Below are 14,991 nucleotides of genomic sequence, written 5' to 3'. Positions count from 1 at the left end.
AATATCAACAAAACATGGCATATCAAGTTGGAGCGTGTCCAAGTACTTTCCCTTGTGTTAAGGCTGGGCAACATATCTGCTTTCTTAAGGAGTGTTTGTTCCCTTGGCCTCCAATTATTCAAAAGGGTTTAAAAATTTGCTTTCATTTGGCATTTAACTCATATAACTTCTGTCAACTTCTTAGCATTTTTTCTAATCTAGAATATGTAAATCTTGGAAAAGCACTCAGAGCTTTGAATAGTGGGATTTCATGAAATTACAGATATAAACATATACATTTATATGACATTATAGAGATGAGAATTTTATTGAAGTATAATTATGAAGCATGAAGTTATTGTAAAAAGACAATTCTCATAGCATAGCAAGACAGGTTCCTGACAAAACTGCAGTTTCTTAGCAACAATTGTAAACAGAATATTTGGAGCTTCCTCCGCAACCACACAGATGCATCAATTATTTAAACAGCATGATCTTGACTTTTACAGCTAAATAAACTCCTTGGACTTGTGTGCTCACTCCATGCCAGTGCCCTGGATTTATAATCTCTTCATTCCAGAATGAAAGAGCTTTTTAATTTGCCCAAGCACTGAAGAATATCTGATTGTATTATTTATTAGGAAAAATAAGTTCAGTGAGACTACAAAACTTTGAAATACATTTTTAGCAGTCCTTTCTGAACTAATATTCTCTTTTAAAATATTTTATGGTATGATAAAAAAATTTTAATTTATGATAGTTTTTTGTAGTAGTTATAATCATCATTATAAAAATGTTTTATTCATATGTCATTGTAATTTTATTATTTTGTAATCCCCACTGAAAGTATTTTACCAAGTCATATACATTTAATTCATACTCCCTATAGTAATCTGATTTCAGAGCCTAGTATTTGTACCGGTTGGAAACATAAGTGATTTTGAATGTCCTATAATTATTTTGTAACCATTTTATAATTTAGAGTGATATGAGTGTTTTGAACCTTTAATTCTTGGGAAAGTGAAAATTGAGACAAGTAGAGCCTTGTATGTCTCACGGAATCAATGGGTGTTTTCTAGAAACACATTATTTCCTGTATATAGGCTCTGCAATCATTCAAGCTTGCAACATTCATGCTACAGTGTAACTGTTTCTGTGGTCTGGCCTGTGAACAATGTAACTTTGTCTCATCTCTCCCTCTTTGTTTCACTATGAGCTGTGGATTTCCATTTACTATTGCTACATTTTAAGTCCTGTCACTTAGGACTAATGATTCTAGCCTTGGCCTGTGGAGTCCTTTCCCACTGACTTTCTATCCTTTGAAGCACTTTCCATTAAGGTCCCATTAAGCATCCTTATTTTCTTTACAACAAATGTTCCAGTCCCATGTTGTGTATTCTCTACTTTAAACCTGGAATGTGTCCCATAGCTCTAGTTCATTTAGCCAACCAAGTACATGGTGGAAGGTACTGCTGCGTTTCTCATTGCTTGTTAAGTAACTGATGTAGCTTGAGTTTTCCTGCCTGGCCCACAGTCAGGACAAATCTCTCTCACCTGCCAGTCCCATAGCCGCTCAAACCCGACCAAGTAAACACAGAGACTTGTATTGGTTACAAACTGTATGGCCGTGGCAGGCTTCTTGCTAACTGTTCTTACAGCTTAAATTAATCCATTTCCATTAATCTATACCTTGCCACATGGCTCATGGCTTACTGGAATCTTCACATGCTGTTTGTCATTGTGGCGGCTGGCAGTGTCTCTTACTCAGCCTTCCACTTCCCAGCTTTATTCTCCTCCTTGTCCCGCCTACACTTCCTGCCTAGCCAATGGCCAATCAGTGTTTTATTTATTGACTAATCAGCAACACATTTGCCATACAGAACATCCCACAGCAAACTGATCTTTTAGGCTATATATATATGTGTGTGTGTGAGTGTATGTGTGTCACAGTTTATTTTGACATGTCTAACTAAATAAGGAGATATTTTACATTCATTATTTGGTTCAATAATCTCCCTTTTTTTGGTCACTATTGACAGTAGCTTACTATTTTCTCTGCTAGACAAAATGGGTATAAAACTGCAACACCATTTTTAAATGAACCAATCTTTTGACTAGCCATAAAGTTGTGGAGAGAAATTTTAAAGCATTTCTTTTTTTTCGATCCTCACATGGTTTTCCACTAAAGGTTTTCAGAATTGTGCTTAATATCAGGTGCTCCTTGTTGGTTAAACGGCACTGCTCCTGGCTGGCCACCGCCCACGGCGGCCATGCCTGTGGAGGAGAGTGCTGATCGGAAGAATCACAGCCATGGTTACCTTTTTAGAGCTTTATTGGGGGGGGGAGAGGGAGAGAGAGAGACAGGGAGAGAGAGAAGGAGAGAGAAAGAGAGAGAGAGAGAGAGAGGACAGACAGAAGGAAGGAGCGGAAAGGAAAGAGAGAGACGTACAGAGGGCTCACCCGCTTTTTAGGCTGGGACACCATCTCAGGCTGAAGATGTAATTAAGGATAGAATCCTTACACCCCAGACTTTCACTTATTATAAAACAGCAGGTAGATGGGAACAGGGGCGTCGTTCCTCTCAAAAACTGCTTCCAGCTGACTTTTGTTCGTTGGTTGGCTCTTGGGGGAATGGAGAAGAGGAGTCTTCCGAGGTAGACAGGCGCTGTGGGATGCTGTCTGTCATCCATTTGCTCTGGAGACATGTATCCCTCTTGGCTGTGGCTGGGAACTTTCTGTCTGACAAGATGTTAATGATCTCTGGACTCTGGTTCTGTGGTGGTCCTGTATCATTGGCTGAACAGTGAGTTAGAACATGGAACTGGGAAGAGAAAAGCTTGTGGTACATGAGAATTTATTTTTTTTTGGAATTAGGGACAAGACAAAGATCAGGGCCCTGTCTGTATGCACGTGAGAAATACAGGTAGTGGATCTGGAGTGAAGCAATGAGCTCTTACTTTAGGTGGAAATCTTTTTTCATTAAGTAACTCTGAAAGTGCAATTAAATCTGGTGAGGTGGTAAGGCTGTCCTCAGTACCTGACAATAAAGGAGAGGTAACATCCCAAAACTCCCGGGACTGAGTCAGTGGCTCTGGTGTCCAGAAAGAAAGAAACGGATTGCTTCCCTGCTGTGTTCTGGGTTTCCTGCCATGTCTGTAGCCAAGCCTAGGTCTGCTGGAGGTCTTAGCATGATGTACCCATGCATCTTGGCACCTGGGGGCAGTCAGCTGACTCGTTGTCTTTCTAGGCAGCACTTTTAACAAGGTTGTTGATGGCCTGGCAGGGCATTCGCTAACCCATGGCCTTTTCCTCACTTAAAACAGGGACCCAACAGCTTTTGGGAGTCAGCAAGTGCCAGCACTTGGCAATTTTGTTTTGGGGCTTTTATCTCTTCTCTGGCACACCTTAAATGCCACAGATGACTCTTTTGCCTGTGGGGTCAGGAGCCTTGCTCTCCAGATGCTTAAGTGCCATGGACTGGCCCACCGGGAGTACCACGACCGTAGGAGAACCAGGGCCTGGGTAGACAGGAAGGCAAGGATTCGGCGAATGACAGACAACACACTCAGAAGTGGTTTGAATCTGCTGCAATTTTACTTCTGCAAATCAGTAGTTTATGTACAGAAAAGAAAACTATCAAGTCATACAAGGAACAACGAGAGCTTGACAATAATTCAATCACATCATCTTTAAAAAAAAAACAAGCACACAGTTATTAATCAGCACTAGACATATCCCTTCACCCACAAGAGCTTTATGACTCCAAAAGCAGTCTGTGTTTTTTAAACTTAGTACAGTCCCTAGACTTGTGAAGGCTTCTTTGCAGTTGCGGCTGTGTCCTTCATCTTTATCTCAGCCGTTGCTAGTTTATTATGCACTTCTACTTTTCTGGTTCTCATGACCCACTTAGCCAATTTGGATGCTGCATATCCTCCCTAAGTCTTTCTTCAGTTCTTTTATCACATATCTCTTTTAATATAAATCTTTTTGCCTGCTGGAATATGGACTCTTGTACTTTTACTCCTGTAAGGGGAAGGGGTTCTGCTGTAGTCCTTAAGTTTCCCATGCTGAACTTCCTCAACAGAGGGGCCCACCATCCGCCTCCTATGAGATAACATTTTCTACCATAAATCACTTTAGTTGGGATTCCTAGTGGGTGAGTGTTCATTCCCTAGAAGTGCCTGAACTATTATACTTTCTTTATCTAGCAGCTTGAGGTCTTAAAAAATAGCTCATTCTGCTATATTTGATTAAGATCCATGTCCAGCTTCCCCTTTCCTCCATAGTTCACAACCCATGCATTCATTAATTTTGGCTGTGCTTCATAGATTAATTAGAACATTATCAGAAAAGTAGTTATACAGAACCCATAGCCCAGGGAGCTCATGATCCGTGAAGCACATCTTCTTTGAGAGGGAGGCATAACACGGGCACTCTGCCAGGGACCTCCAGGGAGCTTAGTCCCATGGGACACGTATCTCCCATCTGCTTTATAGACATAATTGTTTATGTCACATGGATGACACTGGAGTTGGTGTGGCACTTAAGTTTTAGTTGGGGAGGTCTGGGGAACAAGAGACGGATTTTACTCCATGTCCTGAATTTTTTTTTTCCTGATGATTGGTGGCTTAAGGACAGATTTTGGAAGATCTGCCAGTAGGCAGACTATCAACCGATCCTTTTGGAAGACTTGTCTGAGGCTACAAGCTGATTTTTGGCTTAAGAGCCATCCTGACTACTGTAAACTTATTTGTATGGATCTTAGCCACTTCCAGACCTGTCTGTGTCTCTCAAGGCAGTTTGAGAATGAGTGGGTGGAGTTAAGGTAAGTTAGGGCGAGTCATAGAAACCGCCCAAGCCCGCCCATTTGAGCCTGCCCACTGCCGGCAGAAGTCAGACAGAAAAGGTTGCACGTGGCAGATGCAGAAGTGGGGAAGGAGAAGGGTTTAGAGCTTTAGCAGAAAGCTTGGGGATAAAGTAACTCTTATTTGACCACTCGCTGGCAGAAGTTCCCGCGACGCTGTTATGCGGCCAGGTTTACCAGTGTTATGTGACCAGGTTTACCAGTGCCCGCCCCTGTCCGCCAATATAGGTGGCAAATGTATCAACCCCTTTGTCTAATGGCTGTAGCCGAGAGAAAAATAAAAAATTAAAATAACAAACCAGGATCACACTACAATCTCAGGCGTGCCCGAGAGTGGAGAGAGATCTATGAATCAGCTCAAGTCACGAGTCCTCTTCATTAAGGGGATTGTGAGGGCTGTGGCTGCACTGTAGTTGGTCCACTGTTGAACCCTAGACACCATTTACCCCCTCGTCAGGAGCGAAAATGTGCCTGCCCTCGCCAGCACAGCCCGAGGATAACCCCCAGGGTGTCCGTCACAAAGAATATAGCTCAGACTACAGCCACAAGAACTGCGGACTCACTCACTGTGAAGAATCATGGCGGTAGCAGTAGTGGAAGCTGTGTAGGGGTCCAGCGGAGGCGAGGGACGTGCATGCGCTCGCAGTCTCGCAGTCTCGCTGGATGGGGGAAGAGGTGGCAGGTGGCAGCGGTCACAGCATGTCCTCAGTGTTCGGTGGTGTATCCGAGTCACGGCACCAATGTTGGTTAAATGGCGCTGCTGCTCGTGGCTGGTCACCACCTGTGGCGGCCATGCCGGCAGAGGAGAGTGCTGATTGGAAGAATCACAGCCATGGTTACCTTTTTAGAGATTTATTGGGAGAGAGGGGGGAGAGAGAGAGAGGGAGAAAGGGGGGCGCAGATGGAAGGAAGGAGCAGAAAGGAAAGAAGAGAGATGTACAGAGGGCCCACCCACTTTTTAGGCTGGGATGCCACCGCAGGCTGATGACGTAATTAAGGACAGAATCCTTACACTCCTTTCCCCAGTATTTGTAGCAGTAATTTTATGTACAAAATGAAATTGAACTTAAATCACTCTTAATTCCCTGGGTCTTTTTATCTCTTCCCTACACATCCTGCCCTCCCATCTTCCCAGCAAGGATCAACAAAACTCACCTTATCATATGTGTTCTTTCTTGTTGTGTGAGAGGGTGTAATATTCCATGTTGGTTAAGTGCAGTATTTGAGTATGTATTTTGTCTGAACTGACACTTTATTCAAGCTTTATAATTATTATTTTTTATGATTATTTTTAATCATCTGTCTGAGTTTCTGCTTAGCTCTTTCTAAAGCTCTTAGCACTCTTCTTGGCCCCATGTTTTCATTGGTGCTGTTCTTCTTCCCTTCCTGTCTTGATGATGAAGTCAATAGTGCAAGTAAGATTTAGAACCTTATATAGAAATTTGACGGTTTTTCTCAAATGAATCCTTCAATGTTTTAGTGACTTTAACGAGGCCTGCTGGCTTAGTTGATGCTGCAGTACTAGTTGTAATGCCCTGTCTCACAAATTAGCAACTTCTTTAATGGTGAGAACTGGTTAAATAAGAGAACACGCCTTGTGCTGAGAGAGCTCGCTGTATATTCCCAAGACTACTGGGTAAATAAAATTGTTACTACTGGGAAACCTAAGCAAATCCTTTAGTTTTACTTGCTTTTAACTGATTTTTTTAAATTACTAATTTTGGTACTCACACAGCTAAGGAATACAGTATGAGTCATGTTGAAGATGACATCCATGCCTAAAGCCAGCCAACAGGGTTAAAACTGTCTTCCAGAAAAGGTTTCATCCCACTGCTCTCTGGGACAAAGTGACCTTTTGTTATTCTTCCCAATCCTGTCAGGAAAATTAGGCTTTTACCACCCATAACCCATATTCTTGGAAGAAAAAAAGGTCTTTTTAAAAAAAAATTACTGAATAATTAGCTCTTCCAGAGACAAGAGTGGTAAAAAGATGAGAATTATGGAGTTTGAGCAAGTCAAAAGCCCAAGACTGGGAGGATATGTGGTTAGACTGCTCTTCAGGATTTGTTTTTCTACCCATAGACAATGCCACCTTCATCCTTCATCAGAGAAGGTTTTCATTTTGTTTGTTTGCTTGTTTTATTTTACTTTTTAGAACTGCTGTTAATGTAGAGACTCTGGCTGCTCAAGGTGTTGAGAAGTTACCAATGAATGCACACCTCTAAGGGGACATCTACATTAGCCCCTCTGTGACTCTCTGAAGCTTAGTTAACATCATGAAAAAGAGGGTAGAAAGAACATAAGAGCCAGATGATGGGAGCAATGAGGGCTGAGAAATAGACATGGCCATTGTAATCATGAACTCACAGGAGAAGGGGGTGACTGTTGGGACATTAGAAGAGTGTGTCTGTCAGAGTTCAGTCACTAATGGGGAAGAGGCAGGGGAGGTATTATTGGCTGTTGACAGCTGCTGGGATGTGGGAAGGGGTTTGTCATCAGAATAGCCCTTGTTGAGTACCCTGTGCTCCACCAGATAAATCCACACCCTCTGTCTTAGTTGGAGTTACTTTTGTAGTTTTACAATTAATGAAAAAAAAGTCTATGGATTTGAAAACCAGCAAGAAGGGGTTGATGGGAGATTTTGGTGCGAGGAAAGAGAAGGGGAAAATGAGGTAATTATAATCTCAAAAATAAAAGAAATAATTAACAGACAACAACAAAAATCACCACGACAAAAAGCAACTTGGGGTGAAAAGGGTTTGTTTTACTTATATATCTAGTAATAGTCCATCACCACAAAAGTCAGGGCAGGAACTCAAAAGGCGCAGTAACCTGAATGTAGGAGCTGATACAGAGGCCATTGGGGAGTACTACTAACTGACTTGATCTCCATGATTTACTCAGCCTGCCTTCTTTTAGAACACAAGGCCACCAGCCCAAATGTGGTACCACCCAAAGTGACCTGGGGCCTTCCCACACCAACCATCAGTCAAGAAAACGTACCACAGACTTAACTATTGGCCAATTTGGTGAGGGCATTTTTCGTAATTGAAGTTGCCCCTTTCCAAATGACTCCGGCTTATGTCAAGTTGATATAATACTAGCCAGGATGTGCTATGGGATGTTCTGTATGGCAAATGTGTTGCTGATTAGTCAATAAATAAAACACTGATTGGCCATTGGCTAGGCAGGAAGTGTAGGCGGGACAAGGAGGAGAATAAAGCTGGGAAGTGGAAGGCTGAGTCAGAGAGACACTGCCAGCCGCCATGATGACAAACAGCATGTGAAGATGCTGGTAAGCCACGAGCCATGTGGCAAGGTATAGATTAATGGAAATGGATTAATTTAAGCTATAAGAACAGTTAGCAAGAAGCCTGCCACGGCCATACAGTTTATAACCAATACAAGTCTCTGTGTTTACTTGGTCAGGTCTGAGTGGCTGTGGGACTGGCGGGTGACAAAGATTTGTCCTGACTGTGGGCCAGGCAGGAAAACTCTAGCTACAAGGATGCTCATGCTTACATGGATGACTGTGGTTAAAGTCAGTAAGTTTCAAAATAAAAAAAAACCATGAAAATGAGAGAGGAACTTGGAGGAAGGAAGGTGTTGTTTTGCAGTGGTGCAAAGAGAAGAGAGGGTAGGGGTACATATGATCAGAAGTCATCAAGTGCATGCATTCATTCCCAAAGGATAAAGTTAACTTTAAACATCTTTCTAATCTATAATTGTTCTTTACATTCATAGAACCAAGGATATCTAATAACCCACGTATAACAGGAGCCCCTGGGTCAAAGATGCAGACCACCAGTAATCTGTAAGTATCCTGTCCTGGAATTCTAAATACCCTTTTGTCCACTTATCTGTATGGCTCCCACCACTCTCCACACAAGCCTTTATTCCTGCAACTCCTAAGCAAATGCTTTGCTGCAACTAAGATCTGATGTGAGACACTGTTGCAATAGTAATTAATATGCTTAAAAGCTTTCATTCATAATCATCAATGAATGATGATGACATCACACTGGTTTCCTCACTGGTTCAGGAAGTACAATTGACACAAAGTTTTAGTAGGTACCTAATTCAAGACTTCACCTCACTATTTGTCTGTTTTGTGGGAAATACTTTAAAACTTCTTTCAAAGTATTTTACTTTGTACTGAAAATTACTTTCAATCAATACTTTTATATCTGTTATATGAATTTAGTTTATGTAAATTTTAATGTGGTTTCAGAAATAGACAATATACATTGTCACTATTTAGTAGACTTTTATTTGTTTTTTATTTGCTTAAGTGGTCTGAAAAATGTGTGTAAGTATATCTTAGGGGTGGACTTTATCTAAAATAAAGATTGCTTACTTCATAATATATCTTTTCTTAGGCTAATTCATTCACTATTCATAAAACATGACAGGTCAACTAAACTGGATTTTGTAGGATAAAGGGCTAAAGGGATAACACTGAGCAACTTTTCAACAATGTCACCACATTTGACAGCATAGTGTAATGAAAGTCTTTTAAGCCATTCAGATTTTGTTTTTAAACCCCAGTGACATTATTTAAATGCTGAGCCTCCATTTATTAAGCTACAAAATTGAAAAGCTTTTGTCTGTGCTGTAGGTTGTTATAGGATGAAAGGGTTGTAAATGCTTTTTTACCTAGCTAACTGCCTTCATCACGTCAGTGAAATGCGTCTTCCTTAGACTCTTCTATTTCTCTTCACATTTGAGAAGAAGATTTGAAACCAATGAACAAGAAGAAATGAAAGGACAATAAAACATTTATCAAGAATACCTCTATAGATGATATCAAAATACAGTGTATAGTCTGAGACGAATATTCTTGTACTTTTATTTAATGAATGAAATTGTAAAGACCAGTATCCAAACTTCTCAAGTAATAATTAGATATCATTAAGAAAAGGAGCCAATGATGTCAAAAGATGATTGATAGAAGATGACATTCATGTTATCAGTGAGCATGTGGGAATGTATTTTCAGTTGTGGAAGGAGTATTTGTATAAAATTTATTTTTCATTAATTGCTATTAATTATAATTCCAGGAATATATATATTCTTATTTTAATCATAGGCTCTTAAGACTGAGATAAGAATTAGAGTTAAAGAAGATATGTTGATGCATACATGCATGGGGAGAGGGAGACAGAGAGAGAGAGAGAGAGAGAGAGAGAGAGAGAGAGAGAGAGCGAGCACACCCGCATTGAGGACACTATATGACTACTAGTTTCTAAAGTGGAGAAAGAGACCATTATCCAAGAAATGTATGTGGTCTTTAGAAGCTAAATTTTGTCCCTGTAAAACCTATTTACAACTACCAATTTCTGAGATTTAAAAGTTCTGTTGTTTTAGTTCACTAAATTGTTACAGTAGTAATGGATTTTTAATACAGTTTTGTTCCAGTTTAAAACTATAACTGAAGTTAAGGGGTGATTTAATATGTTCATGGAGGGTAAAAAAAATAGAGAAACCCCTAGAATAGTAGTTCTGGTGAATCTGCTTACACATGACTTCGATGCTTGCTGGGATTATCAGCTGTGCTCACTCATAGTAACTGTCTCAAGGCAGAGGTTTCAGCTTCAGATCTCTGTAGAACTGGTCTCATTGTTATAGCAACCAAACAAACCCAACACAAAGAAAGGAAACATTTTAGGGTCATTAATTTTTATCTTCCCTACCAAGAATCAGTATTTTAATGTGAGAATTTTGCTCTAACAGGTTTGCTGTCGGGTCTTGGTCCAATAAAGGCTTCTCAAGATGATGTTATGCTATTTCTTTCCAGCTGTGGTTAACATAGTAAATGTATTCCTTGTACAAGTCAAAACAAGATTTTTTTTCCCCCAAGACTGTGTGGAGATCAGTATTCACTTTAAAATCTAGCTGTTCTTTCTTTACACATCTAATAAAACTGACAGAAAGCAGTGAAAATGACAAAATCAACATGCCCTCTAGTTTGATTAATAAAGGGAACTAGAAAAAAAATGCTGTCTGGCTTTTTTCAATATAAAATCTAATCTTGTGGTGATAATTGCCATCCAGAGACTCCAGGCTCATAAATGGCTAGAACATGTTCCAGCAGATGATTGAGAAACAGATAAAACAAATACATATGGAAGTTATACTAGAGTCTCAACTCATTGCTGAAAATAATGAGAAAAAGGAGAAATCTAATGTATCTTCAATTAAATGTTAATTTTTATCATATGAAACAAAATCATAAATCAAGCAAGCTGCCAGCATATCACTTCCAAGAATCTTTAAGTCATATAATAAATGTATATTTAGTTAAGATTATGTCAGGACTATTTAGATTTTTATAACTATTATTTTAGGCTTTTTGTTTTTTGTTTTTTGTTTTTTGTTTTTGTTTTTCGAGACAGGGTTTCTCTGTGTAGCTTTGCGCCTTTCCTGGAACTTACTTTGTAGACCAGGCTGGCCTCGACCTCACAGAGGTCCGCCTGCCTCTGCCTCCCTCCCGAGTGCTGGGATTAAAGTCATGAGCCACCACCGCCCGGCTAACTATTATTTTAATATAAAAGAATGTTTCTAAAAGTCAGATAGCTCATTTATAATGCTCTTTAAAATTATTTTGCTAATTTTATTGATTAACTTTTGTTACTTTTAAGAATGATGTTAAAAGGTGAACATTAAAGTAATCTAGAGGATTCTTATCATTGTACCTCAACCAGATGTACTTCATTGTTCCATTAGACACATCAAATATTCTATAATTATATATCAAATACTGTATGCAGTAGTTTCAAAGACCTTCGTAAATGTTACCCAAGACTATGAAACACAGAGAAACTAAAGAAAAAAATTTTTTTTTTTTTTTCGAGACAGGGTTTCTCTGTGTAGCTTTGCGCCTCTCCTGGAACTCACTTGGTAGCCCAGGCTGGCCTCGAACTCACAGAGATCCGCCTGGCTCTGCCTCCCGAGTGCTGGGATTAAAGGCGTGCGCCACCACCGCCCGGCCCCTTTTTTTTTTTTTTTTTTTTAAAGAAAAAATTTTAACGAGCATGGGAGGGAAGAGAAGTAAAGTCTCAATATGTTTCAAGTGTGATCACAAGTTTGAACAATCTGACAATTGTTTTTGTGCATTTGCAGTGCGTCTTCTTTTTGCTTTGGTGTTTATACTTAAGATGTATTTGGCAGTCTGAAGTATTTCCAGGAAGCCACAAAGTAGAAAAGCAGCACCCGGTCGAGCCCTGGTGGAGAGCAGCCAGCCTGGCTGACACTCCAGAGCATACTGCTCCATGTCTCTGTGTGATCACTAATAGCTGTGCTCACATAATCAAGACTGTAGTGCTGGCGAAGTGCTACACCTGGTGAGTATTAAAACGATTGCTAAAGGACAGATCCTGTTGACATGCTACTCTCAGTGACCCTGGTGGCCTTTATTTTTCTCTCCCTTATCCTTGCTGCCTGTGCACAAAATCTCATTCTGTGTCTGCAGGCATCTTGGTCTATTTTATGTAGTTCCTGAGAAATGTAGAACATGATGGTTTTTATCAAAACAGATGGAAAGGGATAAAAATACAGATTCATATGCTCTTAAAATTGTTAACCCTTTTCTTTCTGATCTCTATCACACTACTTCTTGCAATAGGATGTCTTTGTTAAGGTCATCAACTCCATTAGTGCCCCCCACTGCTTATAATTTGAACAGAGGAAAACATTTGACATTATACCTAAAGTGTGATCCCTTGACAATAGCTATATAATACCACAATTTAGCTCTTTTATATTATACTGTCAGTATTACAATATATCCTTGTATTCAAGTCTCTATTTTTGTAACAAAATGTGTGGTACTTTACTATCATGTTTAGCCCAATAAAAAGCATGGGTAGACACTTAACTAAATTTTTTGAGATAGAGTGCATTGAATATTAATCGTCAGCATGTTTTTGTGGCCATACAAGCACTAAATAATGAAGAAACAAATTGGTGATATTCACGATTCACACTTTCCCTTTTCTTCTCAGAGCAGAAGAGTGAGCATTATTAGATTCAGAATCATGAACAATTTCAACTACAAATCTAAAACTCATTTCCCTCATTAAAAAGAGCCCTTTAGCCTTGTCCGATTATTTTTAAGTGGTTTGTGAAACCGTTTTCTCTGCAAGGATTTGATTGTCATAATGAAAGTAAAATTAGTGACAGCAATATTTATTTCAAGGTTCTTTATTGGTAAACATTGGGAGCTCCAGAGACTCCACACAATGGGGAGCTCTCAGAGACTCAAAGGCTCATGGAACTGAGACCAACAGAAATCACATCACAGTGAGAACCTGCCCAAGGTGTTGCTGCTGTTGACCTCCACCAGACCTCTGCAGCATCATGCGAAGCATGTTTGCTTTTAAATCATTCCTTCAGGATCCAAAGCTCAAAAGTATATGTCCAAAACAAAGGCATCAGAAAAGAAAAACTAGAAAACTTCTGCCCCCAAAAGCAAGCATGAAACTAAAAGGATAGCTTGGAGAATGGGATATGTTATTTGCAAACCATATAATAATTATGTGATTGATGTCTAAAACACAGAAAGCATTCAAGTAATTCAATAGCAAGGAACAACCTGATTATTAAAAAGAACAAAAGGTACAAATAGTTTATTTTCCAACGAAACCATAAAAGTGAACTTTAGCGAGAAATCCAAGGGAGTCTGCTGAAGGGGTATAGGGAGTTTATTAGGACATAAATTGGAGAGAACAACTCACTAAACAGAATAAGGCAAAATTGTTGCCGAGTCCTGGAAGGCTGATGTCCTGTCCCATGCTGCTCCTGCCCGTCCGAGTCAGTCTGCACCATCCAAGACCATGAGGGAGAGAATATAGCAAGGCATATCTGCCCCTCAGGTCTTAAGCTAGCCCTGAGGCCACTTCCTAGGGGCTGGTACCTCAAGCTCATAGGTGTGACAGGTACCCACTAGAATGAACAACTGGTATTAAAAACAACAACAACAAAAAGATTGTTCAAGGTAGTCTTCCCTGGGCATCGAGGAGAAAACACAGGGAACCAGAGCCTTGTGGTGCTGGGCAGTAGGGCATTATTATGGTGAGCAAATGTCTATGGTGTGGGGAGAGAGAGGGGGGGGGGGAATTGGCTCATGTCCTGTGGACAGAGACATTGTCTGAAGAGGTGAAAGCGGTGAGGAGTGGGCTGAGGTGGATGGCTTGATTGTGGCAGCCCCAGTCTGCACGTTGATGTCAGTGACCCCTGATACCACTGAAGGCCAAGAGGACAGGGCTGTACAGAGGTTGGCCCCGCCCCTCACTGGCTGCAGCGCTCAGGAGAGCAAGTCCTACAGCCAACCTGGGCAGCACCACAGAGCTGACCCTGTTGACAAGGGTGGGGTGGTGGTGGTGGTGGGGTCGTGGGGTGGTGGGATGAGAGGGGTAGTGAGCCTGCCCCTCATCTGCCATATGGTGACTACGTGTGGCCGGTGGGAGAGCTGGCCCAGAGGTCTTAAGAGCTAGAGAGCTGACCCTCCCCACCCCGCCAGCTGCAGCACCCAGGAAAGCAGGCCCTACTCCTCACCTGGGCACCCCAATAGAGCTGACCCTGTTGATGGATACTGGTGATCCAGCCCCAAGAACATGAGCTGGGGAGGTCTGGTCCTGCCCTTATTTGCCATATGGTGACACAGGTAAGGGAGACATGCTCCCCCACCCCCTCACTGCCTATGGCGGTTGGCAGAGCTGGCCCTGAGGTCATAAGAGCTGGAGAGCCGTCTCTGTTCCTCACCAGCGGCAGCACTCAGAAGAGTAAACCCTTACACCTCGTCTGGACAGCATAGTAGAGCTGGCCCTGATGATGCAGGTATGGGTGAGCCAACCCTGAGTGCATGGAAGCAGGAGAATCAGCTCCGCCCCTTGTTCATTTCTGCATAAGGTGGACTAGCCTGGGCAATGTCAGAGAGGGCACCCTGGTGATGAGGACAGGTGAGAGCTGGTGGGCTGACCAACCCTGTAACTAGCCAGGCCCAGAACCAGGGTTATGAATTGGCCCACCCCAACATCCACCCGGTCTATGATCTGCTGGAGCACGTGAAGGGACATGTCCTGTAGACGCAAAGCTGCAGGATCTCGACTACACAGGGCAACAACAGGATATGCAAGAGGAGTCCCAGT

This window comes from Peromyscus californicus, unplaced genomic scaffold, assembly GCF_007827085.1.
Source record: "Peromyscus californicus insignis strain IS unplaced genomic scaffold, ASM782708v3 Scaffold_21__1_contigs__length_65335640, whole genome shotgun sequence".
Lineage (NCBI taxonomy): Eukaryota > Metazoa > Chordata > Mammalia > Rodentia > Cricetidae > Peromyscus > Peromyscus californicus.
This window is presented reverse-complemented; position numbering follows the sequence as displayed.